The sequence below is a fragment of the Amblyomma mixtum genome, chromosome 2 (genome assembly GCF_055824585.1).
Source record: "Amblyomma mixtum isolate Tamu chromosome 2, ASM5582458v1, whole genome shotgun sequence".
Taxonomy (NCBI): domain Eukaryota; kingdom Metazoa; phylum Arthropoda; class Arachnida; order Ixodida; family Ixodidae; genus Amblyomma; species Amblyomma mixtum.
The window spans coordinates 221,677,132-221,702,513 of record NC_143013.1 but is presented as its reverse complement, the minus strand read 5'-3'; the positions used below and the strand labels follow the sequence as shown (position 1 = coordinate 221,702,513).

Here is a 25,382-nt window from a genome sequence, read left to right as displayed (position 1 = left end):
CTAGATTACAACAAAAATCCCTTTTCCCCTAAACAGCGTTCAAATTCTCTAGGTCTAGGGGAAAATCCCTAGGGTTGGCAGCACTGGGCACAGACTGCCGTCCACGTGGGGGAGAGCGAACCGGCCGCGCCGGGATTGGCCCAAAAGCCGCGCGGACCTCACGGAGCAAGGGCGCGACGCAGCCAATAAGAGGGGGGAGCGGCGGGCCCGCAGAATGCTGGAAAGTGAGGCGCACGATGGGACCAAGGAATGTCGTTGCACATCACAGTCGGGAGCGCAGGTCACACGCTTCAATAAAGGTCAGCAGGTGACGTAGGGCTTTGATCTGGCTCCCACGAGAGCGTGGAGGGAACAGGAGGTCGTCCAGAGTGGCGCACGGCATGCCGAGGTCTCTGTATGCCTGTTGCATCCGTGAGCGCTCCCGTGAGAGCGCGGGGCACACACACAAAATGTGGGTCATTGATTCGGCACCACCGCACTGCGAGCACACTGATGATGGAGGGTCACAGTAGCGGTGGAGACGGTCAGCTCCACCAGACAATGTGTTGCCTTTTAACACAGTATTTAGTGTTCCCGGTGAGCCATCGGTGTAGGCAAGCACTTCAGAACGTCCACGGGCTGCTCCAAGAAAAAGAAAGCGCACCTCTGAAATAGGTGCGCTCGACGAACAAATTGCATCGATCAGAAGTGCCATTGCGGCTGAGCAGCCCATGGACGATGTGAAGCACTTCCTACTCTCCTTACATGGGACAATGTCGGAGGTACCGAAGGCAATGATGAGCAATCTAAAAATAAAGCTCATTAATATTGTCTCGAGCTACGCTCAAGGCACATACCCAAACAACTTGTTTTTCACAAGCACACAAGTCATAGACAACATAACAAATGAATAAAGTTTTGTCATTGCTTGTTTTATTGTATTGCGAGAAGAAATTAAATAGGTTGTCATACTCAACTCCTGTATTTATTTATTACCTACTGCTAGCCTCACTGCAAAGGCTATTGCAATATGAAATACAGAAAAATTGTTTGGAAAGAAAAACACATTATTTAGAGCATGAGATTACATTGGGCGTGGGAGGCTGCAAACATTATGGCCGCAGACCTGCAGAAGCTCGCTGCCATGGTACTGAACCTGGAACACTTGAAAAGTATTCAGAGAACAGGTCTCTAGTTTCAGCTGCTGATCGGCTATAGTTGTGCCCAACTGGTGGCTGCAGGTGTATCATGCCCTGTCCATTACTTGCACTTAGTTCATCGTCGCAGGTGGATGACATGTAAATGACATCGTTCCGCAGAAAGTTCTGCAGCACACAACAAGCCATGACAACATAGTCTGCGTTATGCGGCAGCAGGTTCATGGTTCTGTGGAAAATTCGGAACCTGGATGCCAGAATTCCGAAAGTATTTTCCACACACCTCCTGAAAAGTAGTAGTTGCAAACGAATTATATTTACAGGATAACAATAAAATTCTTCAACTTAAAGGTGCTGACCATGCTTTTACCTTGCTCTGCTTAGACGGTAGTTGAAAATCCTTTTTTCATCACCCTGGCCTTTGCCAGAATAAGGGCGGAGGAAATCTTGCCGAAGCTGAAAGGCCTCGTCTCCCACAAATACGTGTGGTGCCGGGGTGTCGGTGCCTGGCAGGTATGCAGGGTTAGGGAGCCCAAGGAGGCCTTTCTCCAAGCACTGGCCAAATCGTGATGCATTTAGAGTGCCACCATCACTCTGTCGGCCGTATGCGCCCACATCAATTACAACAAACTTCAAGTTGCTGTCAGCCACAGCCATCAAAACAATGGAGTATGTGCCCTGTAACCAGAGCGTAACGACACATTAAAATCACCATTTACTGCAGTGAAATAGTGAACTACTTACCTTGTAATTGCAGCAGAGGCTGCCAGAGTGCGGTGGAGTCTGAATTTTCACATGTTTACCATCCTCTGCACCAACGCAGTTTGGAAAGTTCCACCTTTCCTCAAATCCTTGGGCCACTTCTTTCCATTTTTCGGTTGTTGCAGCCTATACACATAGAGCGGAAATTTTCCAATTTACTACACATTTATATGGCAATAAAAATGTGTTTCCATGTAAGCTACAAAGGTACTGTTGGACATCCCAAAGCAACTCAAGCTATGAGAGACGCCGTAATCGAGGACTCTGGAAATTTCAACCACCTGATAGCCTAGTGTCCTCGTGCATTGGCTAGGGAAACATATAACATACTTGTCCGGCCGGTTACGCCATCCCCTCCCCCCCTCAAGCATCACCCATTTGTCTCTTAACACTTGTGGTGTGGTGAAATTTTGTTCAGCACTCTGTCAAGGAATATGTACTTTGTTTGTTACAGTGAAGTTCATTTGTTGATAGAACATTTCACAGAGAGAAAGCAAAAAAAAGATAGCCTTATTACTACATAAACAAATGGGTGCAAAGAATTTAAGAATGCATACCTTGAGGTACAGAGGCTGCAAAGTGCTCCAGATCAGTCTGCATGGGGCGTGCACTATGTTGGCCACAGTTGAAATGCCAACTCGAAAATCAATGGCAACATCTTGCATGAACATGCCAGATGCCAAATACCTATACAAAATTATTTGACATTTTGATACTTCCTCTGCACTTTACCACTATAGTGCGTCCATTGCATTTGGTTTGCTGAGTAAAATGAAAGATCGATGCTAGAACAAAACCAAAAGGCATGTTTCTGGTAGTCATATACGACACCTAAACGGTTAATTTGATCAAAAACAGTGTAAAAGAAAATAAATCATGACATGGAGCAAGCATTTCGTTATATGCCCGCAATTTAACGATACCTGAGCGTGATTGCAAGCCTTGCTCGAGAAGGGATTGGCTCTCGTACGACGTACAGTTTCGTCAGAGGCTCTTCGAGAAGCGAGTGAAGTTCCTCGAACTTTTCAGGGGACATCCTGTAGTACTTCTTGAAGTATGCTGGGTCCCCTGACATAAGCAACGGCATCTGCACACAGCAAATTAACTGCAGTATGAGAACACAAACAGACGACGAACACCTGAAAAATGATTTTTACGGCATGAACTCACCACCGTGTAAAACTCCGACTCCTGTTTTCGGTTGAGCCAAATCGGCCTCGTCCACCACTGCCTCGGAGTGGGCGCATTCATTACGGCTTTTCTCTTTAGCAGGAGGTAACAGTGCTCCAATACCAGAAGGCGTCACCAATTACAACCAACCGCCGGTTGGAACGGCCAAGCGTCCGCTTGGCCGTTCTCCTCATCGGATCCGCGAGTTCTTCCTTCTAGCAACAGCTTCTTTTTTTCTAGAAGACAGAGAAGCTCGAGGAGCAAGCGTGTATTGCGTGTATACTCCATTGCAGGTGAGCAGAAGCAATACGAGAAAAGCGCGCCAAACAGACGCTAAGGCCAAAACAACCGTTGTACGTTGTTGCGTACAAAAGCGAAAACTTGAGAATACGTTCTTTGCATAAAGTACTTATATTGTAATAAAAATACATTAATTCAATAAAAAAATGAAACTTAAGCGTGTTTTACGTTTATTATTGGTAAATTATGCCGGTGCCGCTCGTGCCGCACCAACAGAAATCGCAGGAGCCGCAAGCATGTGAAACGGCTGGCGCCGCTGCGACACTGCGACTGGACCGAAGTTTTTCGCGCGCGTCGCATCATGTGAAACGGCCATTAGTCGAGCCATCAATTGCCGCAGGCACATCGTGTTCGCGATTTTTCTTGGCGCGCAGTGAAGCCACTTGTCCTTTGCCCAGAGTGCCAGGCGACGGCTCACCTGCAGAATCGTTCGCTCCCGTGACCTCTGCTGAACACGATCGTTCGCTCTCCTGCGGTCCATATTTCGGCGCTGCGCCTTCACCTTTCTGGGTTGCAGCAACCACCCGTGTGGCATCGCTTTTTAAAGCTAACCCTGCGCTCTTGCCTGGCGCTTCAACGTTGCTATCAGGTGACGCATACTTACAGCCATTACCACGAAGCTATCCCTCTGTGCCCTGGAAGTTGTCACTCACCCAGCGGCCGGCAGAAGGAGCTTTTCTTACTTCGGTGTGGTGGCATACGGGCTCACTGCTTTGCGCTCGAGCTGGAATGCCAGCTTCTTCTGCAACAACGGCACCTTACTTTGGGCTATAAGCGACCGTGTCACGCATTTCTCTGTTGCTCGCGTTTCCGCCAAAACCATCCCTTGCGCCTTTGTTATGGCTGGCGGTGCTATCATCCTTTTCCTCTGCCTTAAGACTTACACATTCGGTCCCTGTTCCTGCAGAACTGGCAGTAATTTCTGAGCTTGCAGCTGCCCTGTCACTGCTCTCCTGGACGACTGTTGTGTCCATAACTGACCAAGCGGGGTTTTCTGGCTGGTAGCTGACACTCAGATGGGAGCGCTGCCCGCTGCCATCACTACGATCAGAGTCGGCCTCTAGATGAATGCCGAAGAAGCGAAAGAGAGCGCTTTTCGCTATTTCATAACTGTCGACCTCGTCATCGGACAGGCGCGCTAATACACCGCCGACGTCACCAGGGAGAATGGCCACCAACATCATCGACCATTCACCCTTGTCAAGCTCCTCCTCACTACAAATTCGCTCAAAATTCTCGAGGAAAGTTCGAGTGCCTGTTCTCGGGCCTGTTCGAGTGTGGCGACGACGTCGGAGATGTAGTCGGCTGTGCAGCGTTGGCGGTGAAAACCGCTCTGCAGTGGCGAGAGCACGCCGCAGGCGGTTACAATCCATTGAAGCCTGCGCAAAGCCATGGCCTCCATCATTTTCCCCGCGGTCGAGGTGAGGGAGATGGGCCGGTAGGAGGTGAGCAGCTTCCTCTGTTTGCCCCGTTCAAGGATGGGCATGACAACCGCGGTTTGCCAGGCCTCAGGGAGGGCGCCGCTCGTCCAGACCTCGTTGAATGCCGCGAGGAGAGTCCGGCGCTGTGGGGCGTCGAGGTTTTGGAGCATTTGGTATGTGATGCCGTCCTCCCCGGGTGCGCTGCCTCGATTGCGTGTCGTGAGTGCAGTTTGCAGTTCCCCGATGGTAAGGGGGTCCTCGCAGAGTGAGTGAATCTGCACCTCAACACGCTGCGAGACACGGAGCGCGGTGGGAGGAGGCAGCGCCGGTCGTGCCGCTGGCGCCTCGGGGATGAATTGAAGCGCCAGGCGCTCAGTCAGCTCCTCGGTGCTGATGCCCAGGTGGATGGCTGCGGCGAGAACGGGGTGTCTCGGCAGTTTGGGCTGCAGCATTCCCCGGACGATGCGCCAGGCTCTCGGCTCGTAGCGCGGATCATTGAAAGTATAGCACAGTGCTGCCTAGCTCTAAAGGCGGCGGCTGCGAGCGTGTCGACGGCACACGGCGTCCATGCGGTTGTAGACCGTCTTGTCAGACGGCCGTCGAGTGCGTAACATGAGCCTTTGCGCTTCTTGCCGGCGCGCGGCGCGAAGGTTCAAAAGTTTGATGTCAGGCACGGGAGTGCCGACAGGGACCGTGCATACAGTTGAGGCCTCCCTCGCGCACTGAACCACAGCGTGGAGGAAATCCGCATCAGGTGGGATGGTGGCGCACCTTTCGCGGAACAGTTCCCACCTGGTCACCACGTAGGAGCGCGTGCGTGGGCGCGTGATGACTGGCAGCACTGCAATGGGTTAATGGTCCGACTCATGAGTGTCTAGCGCGCACTGCCACACATAGTCTCGCAAGCAGGTTTGCGAAGCAAATGCAATGTCAATTGCCGTAGGGACTCCCGGGGCGTTTAGGTAGGTGGGATCGCCGCGGTTTAAGAGGACGAGTCCCGCGGTGAGCGCTGCGTCGTATATGTCCTTGCCGCGCCGATCGCACCTTCGCGAGCCCCTTGCAGTGTGGTGGGCCTTCAGGTCACCGCACAGAATGCAGTCTCTGGTGAGCCGCTGGGTAAGGTGCGTGAGGACAGTGGTATCGCACTGCATGCCAGGGCGAATGTAAACACTCGCCACCGAGGTGTCGGTGCCCCGAATGCGCACTGTCACTGCGGCACACTCTGTAGAGCCGCCAGGGAGGTGCGCGACATCGTGCACCACATGTGGGAGTTCGGTGCGCACGTACACGGCCACTCGTGGCTTGCCAACGGGGTGGGAGGGGTTGCGGCAGGGGGAATCAACACAGGCCATTGCACCGCACTCCGAAGCACTGCTGTAGCCCATGTAGCCCATGTAGCCAGGGAGCGAGACGTCCTCTGCGCGGCGGTAGGTGTCCTGCAGTGCCAGGACGTCGAAAGGGTGCAGCGGCAGGTGTGCTGCCAGGTCAGCTGATCGGCGGCGCAGCGAGTTACAATTCCACTGCAACACACGCGGCCGAAACGCAGCTGAGCTAGGCATGATTAGTGAGGGCGCGTTGCGCGGCCAGAGCCGCTGCACACAACTTGCGTGCTGGAGACGTGGGAGGCAGCTCCTCGATGAGCGCCTGAACGGCTGCCGAAAGGGCAGCGATGATGTTGTCACGAGGATCTTGCGGGGGTGCCGTGGCCGTTGCGGTTGGGGCTAGACCGGTAACCACATCGCGGTATGAGCGCTGCACTGAGGACGCGCTGTTGAGGGCAGATGGGATGCCCCTCTGGGTGCTAGGATGCACGGCGAAGTTGTGTGCAGCGTGCGCGCTGGGAGGTGCTGGCGTTTTGGGAGCAGGTGAGGACTCTGTTGCGGGTTGCATGCGCTCTCGGATGAGGCGTCTGGCCTCTAGGCGAGTGATGTGCTTGTCCGAGGTGGCCATGGTGACCGCAACGTGTCGCTTTTGCTGGCAGCGTGGACAGCGAGGCTCACTGGCCGTGTGGGTGCCGCCGCAGATGACGCAGCGTGGCTTGGGAGAATCGCACTCGGAAGGGTGAGGTGCGGCTCTGCAGCGAAGGCAACGGGGCTGTTCTGTGCAGGCAGCAGTGGAGTGGCCGAGCATACCACACTGCGTGCACTGTAGCGGGCGTGGGAGGCGGGGACGGACACGGCGCCGAAGCTTAAAGAGCGCGATCTCTGGCGGGGGGCAGAGACCGGCGAAGCGAATGACCAGGTTGTCCCGGTTTCGCCAGCAGCCGAGGACGGGGACGCGGCTCTTGATGCCAGCCTCTATGTCTTCCTCAGAGAGGCCCTTGTCGACACCGAAGATGAGGCGGGTAGATGTTTTGATGCCCAGCTCTTTGGTCCGGACCCGTATGCCCTGAATCGACGTGAGAGCGAGGAGCGGCGCGAGGTCAGTGGCCGGGTGGGTGTCAACGGCGCAGACATTGCGTCTCTGATTCACGCGGACCGCCGTGACTCCGGGGAGCTTGGAGAGCTGGGCGGCGATCGCGTCTCTTGAGGCAGACAGGAAATTGCCCTGTCTGTCTGCCGGGAAGTATAGGACGGTGGACGATTTCTTTTGTGCTGGCGGGGCGAGCAGCGCCGAGAAGCGCGCACTCGTTCTCGGCTTGGTGGATGGGCCGCCGGCGCTAGCAGACGACGCGCTCGGAGCGAGAGCATCTTCGAGCGGGCGATAGGCCAAGCGCCGCTTTCGATTGGTTGGCCTGGGAGGCTGCGCCGCTTGCGGTTGGCTGCTGCTTGGTGCAGCGGCGTTTGCGACCCCCGGTGCTCCTCGGGGGACACGCTGTTGATGCTCGCTGCTGGGGGCGCGATTTTGGGCAGCACAAAGGAGCTGTCCAAGTCTTTCTCCAGCAACGATGCTGTGTGGCCAGGGTTGGAGCCATGGGGTGTGGAGATGCCTTGACCGGCAGTCACTGCTCCTTCTTGTAGCAGAAGGATGGAGCTCTTTTGTCCTGCCTCCACAGGGATGGTGATGACTGTGGATGGCGTCGGTGTTGAGGTCAGGGGGCTGTCGTGTGATGGTTCCGACATGCCCGCAGGGGTGTTGGGGGTGAGCGGGCGTTGGCCAGCGCTGACAACATGTCGAGCCTAATGTTGCAGCTCGATGATTTTGGCTGCGTCGGCGTATAGCTGGTTGAGCATACACGAGCAGCCGACGCTGCCAGAGCGGCGGCGTAAGCTTCGGAGACCTGATGGGGCACCCTCCATCGTCTCGTTAAGGCGGTTTGGTTGTCTAATTTAAGTTATAGACTTACTAGTGAGCCCCATGGTGGGGAAAAGAAAACTAGCAATATAGCAATATCATAAGCTGGTAGATTGCATTCAATCACTCTGTTGTGTAACTAATTAAGAACGCTGCAATTGCCTTATTCACATTTTTGTTAACCTCAGTACTGGAACGACGATATTTTGTAGAAGAAAAAGATTAATGTGCTTTACGTACCTTGTCAAAAGCCAGCGCATTCACCACACGTACAAGAAGCAAATATTGCAGTACCCAGTCCGCGCATGCATGCATTGTGCACTGAAAACCCCAAATATATCCAGGTATTTTTATATGCGTGTAGTCAGCCATTCGAACTTGGCGGGACCACTGTATATTGGTCAAATGATGAGGAAAGTTATTAGTCGCAGTGAAAATACGTCCGTTTATACTCGAATGGAATCGAAATTTTGGTGTCATTGATAGGTCAAACTAATGAGAGTTGACTGCATTTGTATAATTCAACGCACACTGAAGACAGTGTTTTAAGGAAAAATTAACAGTCTATTGCCGCGATCAGAGGTTAGTTGAAACCAAACAATCATTGATAGTGTTTATAACCATGAAAGTTGTTTATTTGCCCTGAAAAAAAAAAATATTTCATGGTACTTTGAAGACATGTTTGCACTGATCGTCCTTGTCTTTAAAACCTAGAGTCAGTGCAAAACAAACAATGCAATTTAGGACACTTATTAGGTGTACAAATAGGAACTCTGCTAATGTTAGCAGCATGGGTGTAGTTCAGTGTGGATAGCAACTTAGGTTAAATTAACTCCTGCACACATCTTGCTTGCTTGACCGTTGAGACGAGCTTTATGAAGGTGTCGGAGGAAGATGCGCAGTCTGAATCTTGTGTACCTGTGGTGAGCGTTTTCCGGATTTCTTCATCATGGCTTGCGCAGAGCTCCAAGCGCTGTCGGTATGCTTGCATGCAGCAGACCTTTCCTAGGTATGCTGTAAGTGAGCAGAGAGGTGACTTCATTCTCACTAGTTTGCCTGTGCACCATAAGTTTATTCCAACAAAGTGCTCCTCGTAGATTTCCAGCATGTGCATCACGTCATTACTGGGATGAACTAGGTTGTCACCTTCTGACACACATTCCTTCAGAGCAGTCAGAGAGGCATGTTCATCACTAGCACATCCCAGTAGCGCATCCTTGCATTGCTGGCAGCTGACAGACGGCAAGATTCCTTTCAAAATGAAGCCTCCTATGTAGTGTAGAATGCTGCAGTCTGTTGTGCACAGTTCTTCAATGAACAGTGAGTCATTTATCTCATCAGCTTCCACTTCTGTCCTTTCTTTGCCTGGGAGAGAAGGTCTACCAGATGTTCGCGCTCATCGAGATCGCAGCTCGTCGTCCGTGGGGTAACTAAAAACTGGCTCACGCTCACAAGCCTCAGAGCGCATTTCATGTCATACGCACTGGGCACAGGTTTTCTCAGTCGAACCACCAAAAAGAGGTTCTCGAGACAATCCTGTAAGAGTCTGCTGGTAAGAAAAAAATCGCACCCCTCATTTCCCAGCAACACTTCTTGGAGGTGGATGACAACGGTTGTTGCGATGAGAAGGCCAGCTTGGCATGGTTTCCACAGTGATGTGGACCCCATTTTCATACTTCTAATGGTCTCCATTGCCGTGTGCAACGTGCCTAGGGCGGCATAATACTTGGCCATACTCCTGCGACTTAAGGCCATTGTTGCGTTGCGAGACGACATTACAGAATACCATTTGGAAATAAGCTCCAAAAACCATGCAGTGGTTTAAGCTTCTCCTTTAATTACAGATGATCTTATTAAAAACCAAATAGCAGCTGATGCTTCACGGAAAAACTCAACGGCAACACCAACTTTCATTTTTGTGAAATAGCCGCTGCTGGTGTGCACCTCGCATAGGTTGGGCACTACCTTGAGCTCGTGCTCTGCGTCCCTTGGGAACTGAAACATTCTCCACCCATTTCTGGAGTGGTTGGTGCACTTCGGCATTCAACAACCCGGCATTTTTCGATGTGCGCCCGGTCAGCACCAAGAGAAAAGGCGACAAAGCGAACGCACGTGTTACTGCCACTGCGCCGCCGCGAGAAAGGGCATGAAAATGGCCGCCGATGGACTGTCACAGCCGACGAGGCGGCACTCGCCCTCCCAAAGGGTGACTTCACCCTAGAGAGGGTGCGCGCATCGAGGCACCCTACCCCATAGGGGATGTGAATGCCCCCTGCTGGCCAGCTCGGCAGGTGAAAGTGGCGACATTATGTCACACTTCATAGATTTTCCCATCTTCTTTACAACGGGGGACTTAACAGGTTACTGCCAAGGGTGTGGATGCTTGCAGCAGCATTTCCAGGCATCCTTTCGAGCAGCTTGTCATAGAGGAGCTTATGGCTTGGCGTACAGTTGTGAGCATGCTTCAGCAGTCTTTTCTGCAGGTGGCCTTCCCAGATGCTTGTGACGAGTTCAACAAAGGTGACAACATTAAATGCTTTATGCCTGCCCAGAACCATATTCTTAAGGACCCGTATTGACGATTCAGCAAAATTATTTGTGTTGTGGCCCCTTGTGAGCATTCCAGAGCGGTACAGGAGCACCCATTCTGCCTTGCGCTCCAGGAAGTCAAGAACACGTGCCACGTAGCTGTTGTGGGACTACCCCTCCATTTCCTTTTGGCAGCATTCAGTTCACTGGCAGTTGATGCATACATAATCAGCAAAGGAGATTCTAAAACGCATATTGCATACATACCAATATTCCCCTCCTGTAAGGGCGCTATTTCTGCATAAAAATTTGTATTGAGTGATCTATATCTGTGTCATCTGTGACTTATGCTTGTGATGTTGCAAGATAACTAACATTTCTTATGCTGCTCAATATCAAGCCGCTAAACACACTGCAATGACAATTTTCCAGCAACTATCACCTTGTCAGAAATATTTCCGCAAAGTGCTGTTTCCATTTTAATTTTCCGTGTTTGTTTGTCCCTTTTCTTGCTATATAAGATGTGACCTAACTGTCTGATTAGTTAATGATCGTGCGTGGCAGTTTTTACAAACTCTGAGATTGTGGGGGTGTTTTGGGTGCTTTACATTCAAAGTTCACTGTAACCTTCAGACTGTACTCGACTGAGAACAGCAGGTATTTTCAATCCATGTTTCGCACTCTTCTTACCATTGCAGCTTGTTATTCATTATCTATTTGTGGACACAAGTTTGCCGCCAAAGCCTTCTTTTACCTCTCTCCTTCTTGCCACCACCACATAACAATTTTGTATTAACAATAGCCTCCATGGCCCCATTCTGTAATGTAAATGCTTTAATACCTATGCTATTAATAACCTTCCCTGGAAAGCTCATGTTAAAGGGGCTGCGAAACACTGCCTGGGGGAATACCGGCTATACTTCAGGTGGGTTCTTTATGTCACACAGATGCTGACTTAAAAAGAATTACAGGAATCGATGCACAGGAATGGGAGTTATTGAGTGAAGAAATTTCAAAATACAAGCAAACAAAACGCTGCCCTCAACTGGATTTTGGCGGGGCTTCCCACTCCTATTTCGCTCTCCCAATGACGGCACCTGGCACAACCGATCAAAACAGCCAGCCAGAGCAGAAGTTTGTACTCCATGGTTGCCTGCTCTCTGTAACTCGTTCTTGCTGAGACTGGCAGCGTTGTTTCCATGCCAGAGCGCCCCTGGTGGTGTATTTTTATTTTACTTGCTTTGCAGGGCTTTTATCTAAGACAAACAAGTTGTTTTTGTTGATCTAATATAAAACGCAGACAGGTGACATAATGTGTCTCTATTTATTCACACAATTTGCAGTATATTTACTGTTTGTCCGATCATCAAGCTCGCGCCAGGTGATGTCATATCCGCTGCTAATAACCCGCCACTGTGTGGCGACACCATCAGAGCCATGAAGTTGTTTTTGGGAGGACATTAAAATATTAAAAAATGGAATATACGCGGTATTACCGACACTAATAGCACCATTATAACTCACTGTATGCACTCAACAGGCACTCAACAGCGGCACTCAAAACAAAGACAGCTATATATACTGTGTCCCACCCTTTCTAGAGTGCTCTTTCTAGAAAATGCCCAAGCAGATTTTCAACAACTAAAGCTGGAGTGAACACATAGAATGAATTGGTTTAATGTATGTAATTAGCAGCATACTAGAAGCATTACAAATATGCAATAAACTCTTAACATGGCATGTCACTATGCGCGTTTTTCTGAGGTTTTTCTTAATATTGATCTTTTTGAAAGGATCAATCACTGTATTAAAACCATTTAAGGGTACCCCTGATCGCTTATGGTACTTGTATTTATGTACATGTTCATCATCCTCACAAACTTGATGTACCTTTTCAATTAATGACACATATATGTTGGGAGTCTCAGTGTCCTTGTCCAGCCAAGGATAGCTACTGAGGTTTCCCAGCCCCGTTTAAAGCTTTTACTAGTAGCCATTTTTAAAATTTGTGTACATGTTCAAAAGGTAATATTAATGTCTGCACCAAGGATGACTTTTTACATGTCTCTAATATTCAACAATAAACTTTTACAATACCTTGTGTTTGGCGCATGATGGCCTCAGTTGCCTATGTGCCATAAAACCCAACACAACACAACAACACACATACACACTAGCTATCATTCAGTTCTGCATGCATTGAATTTACCATGGCTATTGTGTTCAGTGTGTTGCGTCTGATTTTACTGGTCTCGTAGTTCTGTGAGCATGTAGTTATTGATTTCATTTAATTTTACTTGCAACATGCCTTGTATTATGCTCCGTGTTTTTGACCTGGCTCTTCTCCCATCAACCCACTGTGGTGGCCCAGTGGCTTTGACAGGACTAAAAGTAATGCATGCTTAATTTGCATTCATCTATTGATACGCTGTCATCAAATCTCGCTTGTCATCCCTGCTGGTGTCACGTGATGCATGTAGCCAGCGCCACTCGGCTTGGGCCACAAGAAAGTGGCAGAGGAGCTGCTTGCCTTCGGGCCATGTTGCTTGCAAAGCAGCTTTCTCAGCTGCTGAATTATCGATATGGATATTATAGATGTATGGATATTAAATCTCGATATTACAGATAATGAAAAGTAGACGCTCTAGCATACTCACTGTTTCACATTGCAGGAGGTATTCATCATGAATGCGATTCTGTTGTAAAGCACACAGCTTTAGCTATGCAAGCCAGAGAAGGTTACCATAAACTGATTTAGACATGCGTGTGATTTTTCATCATGCTCTGTTTTCACTGAAAAGCTAGCCACTGTGGCTTGAACGAATATACACTCTTAGAAAAAAAGGATGAAAAGGGGTAGGGAGGTTAGTCCTTTTGGGGAGTAACTGACCTGCCACTGGCAATCCTCGTTTTGGGGACTAACTTCAACGGAATGAGCAGTTACTCCCCTCCATAAAGGACTAACAGTTCATCTGTGCTTATACTCCCCAGGAGACTAACCATTGCTCCTTACAAATGATCCATGGAAGAGCAACTACTACTCTGTAGAGATGAACTCTTAATCTGGGCAGATGCACCCCAGGGGACTAATTGTTGATCCCCAAAAATGATCCCGGGTAGAGCAAATATTACTCTACAGGGAGTAACTCTTAATCTTAGCAGACACTTCCCAGAAGACTAACTGTTGATCCTGACAAAGGGTCCCTGGAAGAGCAAATATTACTCTACAGGGAGTAACTCTTCATCTTAGCAGACACTCCCCAGAAGACTAACTGTTGATCCTTACAAATGATCCCTGTAAGAGCAAATATTACTCTACAGGGAGCAGACACATCTTAGCAGACACTCCCCAGAAGACTAACTGTTGATCCTTACAAATGATCCCTGTAAGAGCAAATATTACTCTACAGGGAGCAGACACATCTTAGCAGACACTCCCCAGAAGACTAACTGTTGATCCTTACAAATGATCCCTGTAAGCGCAAATATTACTCTACAGGGAGCAGACACATCTTAGCAGACACTCCCCAGAAGACTAACTGTTGATCCTTACAAATGATCCCTGTAAGAGCAAATATTACTCTACAGGGAGTAGACACATCTTAGCAGACACTCCCCAGAAGACTAACTGTTGATCCTTACAAATGATCCCTGTAAGAGCAAATATTACTCTACAGGGAGCAGACACATCTTAGCAGACACTCCCCTGAAGACTAACTGTTGATCCTTACAAATGATCCCTGTAAGAGCAAATATTACTCTACAGGGAGCAGACACATCTTAGCAGACACTCCCCAGAAGACTAACTGTTGATCCTTACAAATGATCCCTGTAAGAGCAAATATTACTCTACAGGGAGCAGACACTCCCCAGAAGACTAACTGTTTATCCTTACAAATGATCCCTGTAAGAGCAAATATTACTCTACAGGGAGCAGACACATCTTAGCAGACACTCCCCAGAAGACTAACTGTTGATCCTTACAAATGATCCCTGGAAGAGCAAATATTACTCTATAGAGATTAACTCTTCATCTTAGGCACTCCCCAAAAGACGAACTGTTAATCTGCCAAATGATCCTTGGTGGAGGTAATTTTACTCTGCAGAGGTTAACTGTTATTCCAATTTTCATTTTCCCCCAGCGGGATGAACTGCTGATCTGTACAATATATGCCCACACAAGCCAGTTCAGAGCAGCTGCACTGTGCTTACTACAGCATGAACGTGTGTAAGGTAAGAAAACTGACAAGAAAAGTAATTTATGTCTGAAAATGTTTATTTTGAAAGAAATGTATGCGCCGTGCGCACAATTGGTGTTGACCGCAATCCACTATCTACTTTTACGAGCTGGCATAGCAGGTCAAACGAACGTTGTGCTTTGGCTGTATAAACGATATTGCATGCCCAGTACAGAGACATCTGCGTGGCCACGGACTAAACACGCCGAAAATTCGGTACACCTCAAGATGTTCCCCTCAAACACCACGGTTGGATATAAATGCAGAGCTGCAGGGTCCTGAAAAAAAACATATATGCATACACACAAATCAGTTCTACAGGCATCGTTTCGTAAAACATAAAAACCAATGCATGAACCTGCGGCTCGTCAATGTTAAATTCATCTGTACCTCCTCATGTCAGCTCATGACCGCTAGTCAGCTGCAACAGCCAACCTAAGCAAAATTGTTGCATGGAAAGCAAATCAGCAATCCTGCATAAGATTCCCCAAAAGTACCCTTTTAGAAAATAATCTGAAGCCAGTAATGATAATGAAATCTTGAAAAGCAAACTGAATGGTTCTGGTCCAATAAATGGCAGACGAAAGCGAAAATGCATCATTGGCCAGACAATTTCCTTGTATCAGTGCTGTAGACCTCTGAATGGCTGTAGAAAAAAAAAACTGCCCTTTTCGACAATACTACAGATTTGTTTTCTTCAACATGTCACAATGTTTAGCGCTATCATGAATTAGCAGACAGACGAGAACATAGAGGAGTTTTATAGGATCAACGAGAGGGTGGCAACTACACGAAGTTTTTACAATATAGTACACAAAATTGAGCTGTTAAAACACAAAAACGAACTTGACAAACAAGAACTCTAGATCAAATCTTTTAAATTAAGCAAAATATTGCCACTCTTGTAGGCTCCAGTATACTACAGCATCTTAAAGCGAAAATGCATGGGTTTGGAAAAAAGGATCAATGGATGAATCCTTGGAGCTGTATGATTGCATGCATGCATTGCTTGAAGTACAGTCTGGCTAGAATGAAACTCGAACAGCAGATGTCAACAATACAAAATATTGCACCTGCAGCTGCAGTGTAGAACTAGCCTGATGCTTGTATCAGAGTAAAGGGTCTACCAAACCAAATACTGTACATGGTCAACAGTGGGCACCACTATGCAGCCGTGCTCTAGGAGAAGCTCTTGTATGCCTTAGCAGCTGTTATGCTGAAAAGTAAAGGAAGTTCATGATTCGTATCAGGTGCCAACAAGCACAAATTATTGGATGTATTGTGCACATACAAGCAAAATTTACTTTTAGACTTGCACTGAAGGGCAGTACATTTGCTGTTATGTTTACGTAACATAACACTAGTTTATTTCATATTGGTTACAAGTGACCGGCATCTGGCCGTACATACACCATTGTTCCGGGAGCGTCCTTTCTCCATAAACACAAACATGACAGTTCGCTCTCAGGCGGGGGCTCCACCTGCACACAACATACACAGTACTTGCTTGGGCGGCGGCACCATCTAGTGCAACGCACACAAGACATGCATACAGAGCACTCCTCTTTCTTTAACAAGGTTATTGGTAACGTAGAGGCTTGCGAACAGTTCTAGTTGAACATCTCATAGATGGCATCGCTGCGGCCTCCAAGGTGCTTGCAGGTCTATCCACTACACTTGATGCTGGAGTGGCCAAGTGCTTTTTCACGTGGTTGTTGTGGTGGCGAACTTTCCATTGAGGGGTTGAAACCATTACCATGGAAGTTCCGTTTGTTTCATCAACTTCACCCAACCACCATTTAGCCCCTCTGCTGAAATTGCGAACTGCAACCATGCCACGTTTCTTGTATTTTCGTTCCTTTTTCGTCTCTCCGCAATGCCTCTTGGATTCTGTCAGCAACTGCTCGGGTGCACTCTCTTCCACCCTTCTAGGAATGCAAAGATCCAGCTTTTGCATGCCTGATGCACTGTCGATGAGGTTGTCAACAGGTGGCAGGTACAGTGGTCCCCTTGCCGCTGTCGTGGTGGTAGTGTTCAGTGCAGCTCTGGTGACAGGGGGCTGCTGCTCCTTCATCAAGCAGCCAAAGTTGTGAAGTGCTGCACAGGCTGTTATTATGCAGGCTGCCTTCTCTGGCTTATGCTGCAGCCCCATGTCGAGGCAAGGGAAGCGGCTCTCCCACACTCCAAATGCCCTTTCAACACTGTTCCTTGTCTTGATGTGGGTTTTCTGGTACCTGTGTGAACAAAGAAATATTATGCATTTCCCTGTACGGTTGTACCTCATCGAAATGGACACTTTGGTTAGCAAGGCAAAGTGTTGATAAAGCGAGTGTACTGTAGTAATGACTCACGAATAAAAATGATCTAAAAAGAATATTCATGATTATGGACTGCTTCTATGCATAGTGGCGGGCAGTGAAGTAAAAATATGGCAATCTTGGAAGCTGATCACCATTATCTTTAAAATTATGCGATGCAAGTATAAGCATGTTTGATGCACCTAGTGGTCCATGAGATCAAGTATCTCCTACTATGCGTTCACATTCCAAACAAAAACTTGCTACTCCTTATGCTGACAGCTGCTGATTGTGGTTTTTCAGTGTGCGCATGGATGTAATTTTTTTTGCAGCCAGTCATGCAGTCTGGGAATAGTAAGGCATGTTAACTGCCACTATAAACCTTGACACAGATCGCACACACACACGCACACACCCCACAAAACAAGAAAAATCCAGAAAAAATGTACTTAATTCAAGTAGTCCATATTAACGGGGCACGATTGCAATTCTTATGAATCTCTACCACACATCAAAGGTGTGGTCAAAGCTTGTGCCGTGCAATGTCACTGCCAACTTACCTTCCTTTCTGGTGTGTTTGCTGGGCTAGGGACCAAGAGCGGCGTCATCAAGAATGGCTGGCACCCATATCCAGTGTCTCCCAGCAGCACACCATGCACCCGGCTTTCCTCATGCATTACCCGCACGCAGGAATTATCAAAAATTCGACTGTCATGTTCTGAACCTGGCCATGGGGCAACAACATCGAGAAGCTCAAGTTGTGGTCCAGTGACAGCCTGCATGAAACCAGCAGTATACCAGTCAGCAAAACTAGGGCCGCGTAAGCACGCATTATTTCCTGGGCTCGGGATAAACTTAACTGCAGTACGGACGCTGTTAACACGGCATTGTTTTATTGAGAAAATCCAGATCACTTGTGAAAACCACTTTCGAGGGCCACAAGCAAAAAACAAACGCATTACAGCACTTGAGAGGTGGTCTGCATGGTTAATAAAGCTACATTCTCAAGCAGTCACTGTGCTTAAAAGAAAAAGCTGGACCTCGAGCGCAGCACTGTACTATCGCGCTCAGTATGAGCTGCAGTGCGCTAGTGCACGACTGGTCGCTCGCGCGGTGTAGCTCATATTGAGCATGATAGTACATAGTGACATATTTTGCACTATTTCATCCACCAGCGCACTAGACCAGCAACATCACGATTGCACGTTCGTGGCAACCCGAAAAAAAAAAGTACAGCAAGCGTGTTGCAAGAAAAAGCTGAAAATGTTCATTGCTTACGTGCACGTTGATAGAGAAGTATCCCTTGCGGTTACGGAAGACTTCTGCATTTTCACCACCGGGCCTTTTAATCCGAACACGCGTGCAGTCTATGCACACAGTGACTCCCGGAAACTCTGCCAGCTCGTAAAAGTCGCGCATCACTGTGGCGAACTGGGACACTTGGGGGAAGTGAACAAGTTCGGGCGCAGGTGCTTAGCTATTAACACAGTCATTTTGCCAACTGCGCAGCACACTGTTGACTGCAGAATGCGCACCAGGTCTCCTGTCACTGTAAAGTTCCAGCTGCATAAAACCGCAGTGCCATAAGTAGCTTCGGCATTGGAGGCACAGGCTGTCTCCTGTTGTTGGCGCACTCTCGTATAGGCACCATCGAGAGCAACTTCCGCACGGCGTTCTTTGAAAATCTGTTCCGGGTAAGGAACTGGTCTTCACTGTAAAGTTCTATGGGGTTGCCCCGGTCGTGCAAAGACGGTCGTGGAACTTTTGGCAACGGATGTGCCTCCGAAAAAGCTACATCCATTGCGTAGCATGCAACGTCGTTCTTGCGGGCTGCCATGTTGGAAAGAACATGGAAAGTTGGCGAAGTCGGTTCCAAGCCACTGTGGACGCAGGCTTGAAATTTGGGTGCCTTTGGTCAAGCCAAGTAAGAGCAGAGGTCGCCTTCCAAGTCAAGATTTATGGCACATGATGAAAGCACGTGTGCACCCGGGTCTTTATTTAGCTTTTTAGGTATTCTGCCTGCAAGTAGGAGTCGACAGGCTGCTTGGGAGTCTGTCATTACGTGCACACCCTGGTTACGGGCGTCGCCGTACTGGATCGCCAGTAGGATTGCTGCCACTTCTGCTTCCATGAGCGTTGTGTGTTTCAAAGAGGCGCTGACAACCTCGTTGTGGGAGGAGTTCACAGCAACTGCCATCGCCCGCATGGCCTCGCTGTGTGTTGCTGCGTCGACGTACACCATGTGGGGGCTGCGTGCCGCCGTCTGCTTCAAGTAGTCGATTCTGGCTGAGCGTCTGCCCGAGCCGGCTTCGCTCGACATGTTTTTGGGAATCGGGGCGACGTGCACCCGTGAGCGATATGTTGTTGGGAGGTTTGTCGTGCTCTGTATTATCTGGACGTCTGCCGGGTAGCCCACCCGGTCCAGAGTCTGCCTACCGGTGTCCGTGCGAAGGAGACGTGCACGTTGCGAGAGGAGAACAGCCTCCTGGATCTCTTCGAACGAGTTGCATAGGCCGAGGGCCTCTAGCTTGGCGTTTGAAGTGTAGATAGGAAGGCCCAGCGCATGTTTGTATGCAGTACGTAGCATGGAATTGACTTTGGTGAGTCCTTTGTCGAGTTAATTGCAGGTACGGTAGGCCGTAGGAAATGCGGCTCACCACAAGTAGCGGATGACTGCAGCAGGTGTTTTACAGCTACTCTGGCATGGTTTCGGACCTAGTGGCCAACACTCCTCAATACTGACGTCGGCTCAGGGCCATGTTCACGAGCATCTGTGTTAAGTTTGCATGCGGCATTTAGTACTTTAGAGGAACAAGATGAACATACTTAACTTAAGGTGATTATGATTTAGAAAACCATAAGGGCAATAAAAACTGTGTAAATATGCAGACTAGTGGTAAATTAAGAGAAATTTAAAACAAAATTTCAACCATGGAAGCTGTTTTGCTCATAGCACTAGTGTTTTTTTTTGCATGATTTTTTCTTTCAGCAAACCTGCAACATCTCTGGCCACAGACATAACTTTTCTTTCCCTGTAAGTGGTTCAGTGGTTTCGGGACTTGCCTACTGAACCATCATAATATGTGGGTTCAATACAGACCACGGCAGCCATGTTTCGATGGCGCAACACAAAAGTCACACATGTGCCGCACAATGTCAGCGCACGTCAATGAACCCCAGGTGGTGTAAATCAATCCGGAGCATTCTGCTATTACCCATCTCATATGGCATGAGTCAGTTCAGAGTATGAAATCTTACACTTTACTTTCGTGTGAAAAATATTGAAAAAAAGACTGTTTCTGCATTATTCTAGCAATTTATGTAGTTGAGCAATGAGAAACAAAAACTATTCAATTTTTTTTGCACTCTGTGTCACAGGCGATATGCTGGCAATTACAGGGTTAACATGACTGAAAAAATGAAACAATAACATTAATTAAAAGAAAACACAAAAATTGCACATTTAGTTATTAAAGATTTCTGTCCTGCTCTTCTTCAGCCTGGTGTATTAAGCTCCATCATTCGGACCTTCAGCCTGGATGTGATTTTTCTTGGCATCTTGTCCAAGGTGAGGCCTATAGATAGCGCAAAGGCCTCATTTTCGGTCATTTTTTTCGAGTTGCCCCAAAAGTTGTTCTTCAAGGGCGTCTGGCTTTTTTTGCCTTTTCTTCTGTTTTTCAATGTGATGTGGTTCACCTTGTGTTGGCGGTGCTGTGGCGAGTGTTGATGTTGGAGGTGATGGCCCTGGTGCTGGTGGTATCGGTGTTCGTGGCATTGGTGTGGAGTCTAATGGTTTTTCAACAGTTGTAGGTGATGTTGGTGCGCTGTACTGTGTTGCCATGAGGATTTCCTCAGCAGTCTCCCCATCACCGACAAAAGAGGATGTGCCCAGGCTGCATACAGTTCTGCACAGGAAAAGTTTACATAAATTGGGGAAAAACACACCTGCATTAGCGAGGCTGAAAAACTCTGTTCATGCAGCAATCTTACTCGGCTGCGCCATTTGGCGCTTGCAGCTCGGGTTGGAAACTTCCTGGCAGGAATATTGTCATAGGAAACATGGGCAAAGGCCTCCTCCGGATCTTTAGTACTGATTAATATTTATATTCAGTCCTTTATCTCTTTATAGTTTTCTACAAAGAACACTAAATGGATGAGAAAAAAATGCGCACAAAAGCGCTTAACCATTATAATATCTTGAATATTCCGTGCTAAAAAAATCAGCACTTCTTGCCAAGTTCAGTACATGCGAGTATTTTTTATGAGCACAACAAATGCGCTAGTAATGCATACTTGAAAGATACAAACGGGACGGGCCGCGAAAAAAAGAAAGAACTTGTGAGCTAGGTTAGCTTCACCGCAACGACAGCAGTGTAGTCTGAAGGGGTACATCGGTCTGGTGTACCCCTGTCCCTACATTCGAATGCAGGGAATAAAATACAGTTCAAGAAAAGCTGCGAAAGTACGATTAAGAAACGCACCATTCGAGATGGCGTAAGACTAAACAGCAATAAATGGCGTCGCGCAACAGTGACAATGGATAAAAACTCACTTCCTCGGATGGCCGCAGTCTCGGTAAAATGCCATGGACTCGGCGAACTCCCACGTTCGGCGCGAAACATAACCACTGCCGCTCCTTTTGCTCAGCTCAATCGCTTTGAGCTCTCGGGTGTATCTGTTCCTAAGCCTTTTCCATAATCTATGGCACTCTTCAACTGAAATTGGAGAGGCAAGAAAATAAATAAGAAACGGCGATCACATACTCAATCACAAGTACTCGCTACACAAAGGGATCAAGCATTCACGCACCTGTGGCGAGGCCGCATTGTATGCGGATTAGTTCCCACGCATTGTTTTTGCGCTCCTGGCCACGGTTATTCATGCGCTTCATGTCATATATGCAAGGGAGCTGTTGGATCGCGTCCAGGAAGCGCTCGATGGCTGAGCCAGCGACCTCCACCATGCTGTCACTGGAGGCAGCCATCTTGTGTTGGTAGAGGAAAGAGGCGACGAGAGAGGGCGCGCGGTGCGGATGAGTTCGGCGCGGTCTGCGGAATTGTAGGAGGCTGGCTGCATTCCAGGCCGAACGACGTCCGAGCGCGTCAGGGGCCGCCAGTCACGTCGGCGGTCACAGGCTGCGGGCGCGCTCCTACTCGACACCAGTCACCATCTGTTGGCGCACGCGGCCCGATGGACTGCGGGTGTCGCCGGCGCCGCGGGTAGAAGGCATTTTTACCTGTTCGCTTCGGTCGTTGTTGTAAGCGGCCAAACTCTTGTTATTCAAAGCGCCAGCAGACCTGGAGAGAAGAAGAGTGTAGAAACGTAACCTTTGCAAAGGCGACAGAAGACTCACACTGGATTGTGCTGTTTGTGAGTTGCATTTTGAGCAGCATTTCATTGTCAGGGACTGTGTTCATAATATTGATGGCAAAGAGGTGCGAATTCCACGCGGAACCCAGACGCTCAGACCGGACGCTGTTCCGACAATTCTACCCAACATTGCTTCATATTTAAACAAGCGCTTACCTCCTAAAAGAAATGAAAGGAAGAGAAAACCTGCAGAATATGTCATGCCTAGGAAAAAGCCACGACTGAGTACAGCCGCGCCCGACGTCTTGGACGAACGCGTGACCAGCGACAGCGCGGTTGTGACAATTGCCTCTTTGAGAGAAACAACGCTGCCCGATAAGTACTGGTCGTTTCATGAGCTGTGTAATGCTGAGGGCATATGTTTTACATCTTGCGCAATGAACGGCGGCACAGGTGACATGAGAGTAGAAAAGGCAGTGTTTTTCACTGTAAACAGCGATGGTGTTTTCTACTCAAGAACGTTTGTGCTAGGAAAGCTCGTAGCGGAGGTGGCAGTGGTTTGAGGCTAGGAAGCCTTCAAAAAGATATTCAAAAACTGAAAAATTAATCTGCTGCAAATACTGAAGAGGCACTAGCAGCAAAGATAAACTCTCTACCTCCAAAACAGCAGCTTGCCGTCAGGCAGTGCTTCGAAGCAGCAAAAAGGAAGAGTTCATGTGGAATGCAATATGAGAATGAATGGATGCTTGAGTGTATCTTGCTTAATATAAGAAGCCCAAAGTTGTACCAGTACATGAGGAAGCAGAACATCCTTGCACTTCCAAGCGAAACAACGATACGCAAATACACTGCTCGCTAACAGGACCGGTTATGGCTTCAATGAAAAGATCCTGAGCGCATTGAGATCAAAAGTAGCTCAACTTGACAACATGCACCGTCATGGAGATATCGTCATCGACAAAATGAAGCTCTCTGAGCACCTGACTGTGAGTACCGATGGCAAGGTTGAAGGCTTTGTAGATTTGGCACAGCACACGCCTCAGGACCAAGAATCACTACCCTGCAATCACGGGCTTGTTGTCTTGTTAGTGCCACTTGTGGGCAGCTGGACACAGGTGCTTGGAACATTCACAAGCCATGAGAACATTTGTTGACTACTTGACCTGTGATGCAGCCGGATGCAACAGAGCGATGTGGCGGAAATTCAACATACATGCTTCGTTGACAGCAGCACCGCCACTACGGGCAACGCTGCCAGGGTCGCGCGTGGAGTGGCGGCCGCCGCACTGCCCCTTCTAGGTCACTGTAGCTGCATCGGGGAGCAGCTCTGGATTCTGGTCTGTAGTGCTGTTGTGACTCTACCACCCCCCCCCCCCCCCCTAACTCTCTTTGCGTGTTCCCGTCACATCTGTATCCACATACGCCTTTCCCAGAGGCAGTGTGGGGTTCTGCTAAAGTGGTGGCTCTCCGTGCACGCGCTCCCATGCGATCTCCTGAAAAGAAAGGTGGAACCGAACACGAGGGACGCATATGACTCCTGGATTCCACGTACCTCCACTTCTGCCTAACTGCCACGACATGTTTTTCCTGAGTTCCCCTTAAACGGCACCCAAGACCTTGTGTGTACAACCGTCAGGGTAACATGACTCAACGCCTTCTGTCACGTGTGGAGACGAGCGTCTGCCATTCAACCGCGCCTGGATCTTTTGTCAACTGCGCGGATGACGCCGCTGCAGATGTTCGCCTTCGGGCGTTTCCTTGAAACAAGATATGGATCCACCTGGCCCGAAGGGACACTTCCCGGTATCCAAGTGCCTCAGCCGAGGAAGACGATGAAGCGGGGTGACGCCGCTACAGGTGTTCGCCCTTGGGCATTTCCTTGAAACAAGATATGGGATCCACCTGGCCGGAGGGGACACTTCCTGGTATCCAGGTGACTCAGCCAAGCAAGACGACCAAGTCCCTACGATTGGTCGAAAAAGGCGGAAAGACCTCGGGAGGGTCTATTTAAAGTGCTCGACACGTTCATCGAGGAGCGATTCCCTCAGCGTTTCCCTGAGACTTCTCAGCTTTTACCCTTTTTGTCTTTGCTTGTAAATAACTTTGTAAATATGTGAATACAGTTTTTCCTTTGCTTCTCCTACTCCCTTTCTCTGGCCCACGTTCCTTCCTCCGTCGGCACAGCGGCAGTGCTCCTGGACCTGATGCCTGGTGGAACACTCTACTAGCACGGCAAAATATATCAACTGGTGGCAGCGGTGGGGTCGTCCACGCTTGGTCCTGGCTTCAGCAGTGGTGAGCGCTTGACTTTCTTTAAGAATCTGCCAGGCTGATAACTGTGGAAATTTTATCACTACCTGTAAATTATTTTTCTGCGGCGGAATCGAAACCGCGTAGGCGTGTTGCCACAGAGGGCGAGAATACCTCGCGAGCTATGGTGATAAGCAAGCTAAGAGCAGCGCCAATAAAGATAGAAATCAACTTCGGCAGCCCCTGCAAGATAGTGCTGACAAAAAGAAAACTCAAATTTCGCGCGACTCCGTTGCGATCACGCGGCGAAACCGAAACTACAAAAGGGGTGTTGCCGCAGTCTGTGCCGCCGCGCTAAAGCTAGACATAAGTTCTGCTTATCTCCGTAAGAAGGCAGCACAAAATTCAAACACTTCTTGTAAGTCCTAAGAGGTGGCAGCACCCCCCAGTGAGCACGCATTGTTCTTTTGGCGCAAAATTTCAAACGGAAGATCGAAACCGTACCCGTACGGCAAAGACCTTGCGGGACAGAAAACCGCCGCCGTACATATACGGCAAAAACCTTCAAAGGGTTAAGGAATGTGGTGCTGAGGGTGACGGAATTTTGGAGACCTGGGAGGTCATTCAGGAGGGAATCAGGAAGGCTAAGGAGGAGGTCGAGAGGGTTGAAAAAGAATGCAAGGAAGAGGCCGTCAGGGTTGAAAAAGAACGCAAGGAGGAGACCGTCAGAGTGTA

At 48.7% G+C, this 25,382-nt stretch overlaps 1 long non-coding RNA gene across 2 annotated transcripts in view; it reads left to right on the top strand.

The window, feature by feature from the left end:
* The window catches only part of LOC149362685 (uncharacterized), a 170,075-nt gene that overhangs the window by 52,811 nt on the left and 91,882 nt on the right, over positions 1-25,382 (top strand). For both annotated transcript variants that reach the window (XR_016289037.1, XR_016289038.1), the window contains exon 3: positions 17,677-24,692. This is a non-coding gene — a long non-coding RNA (uncharacterized LOC149362685). The remainder of the gene's footprint in view (positions 1-17,676; positions 24,693-25,382) is intronic.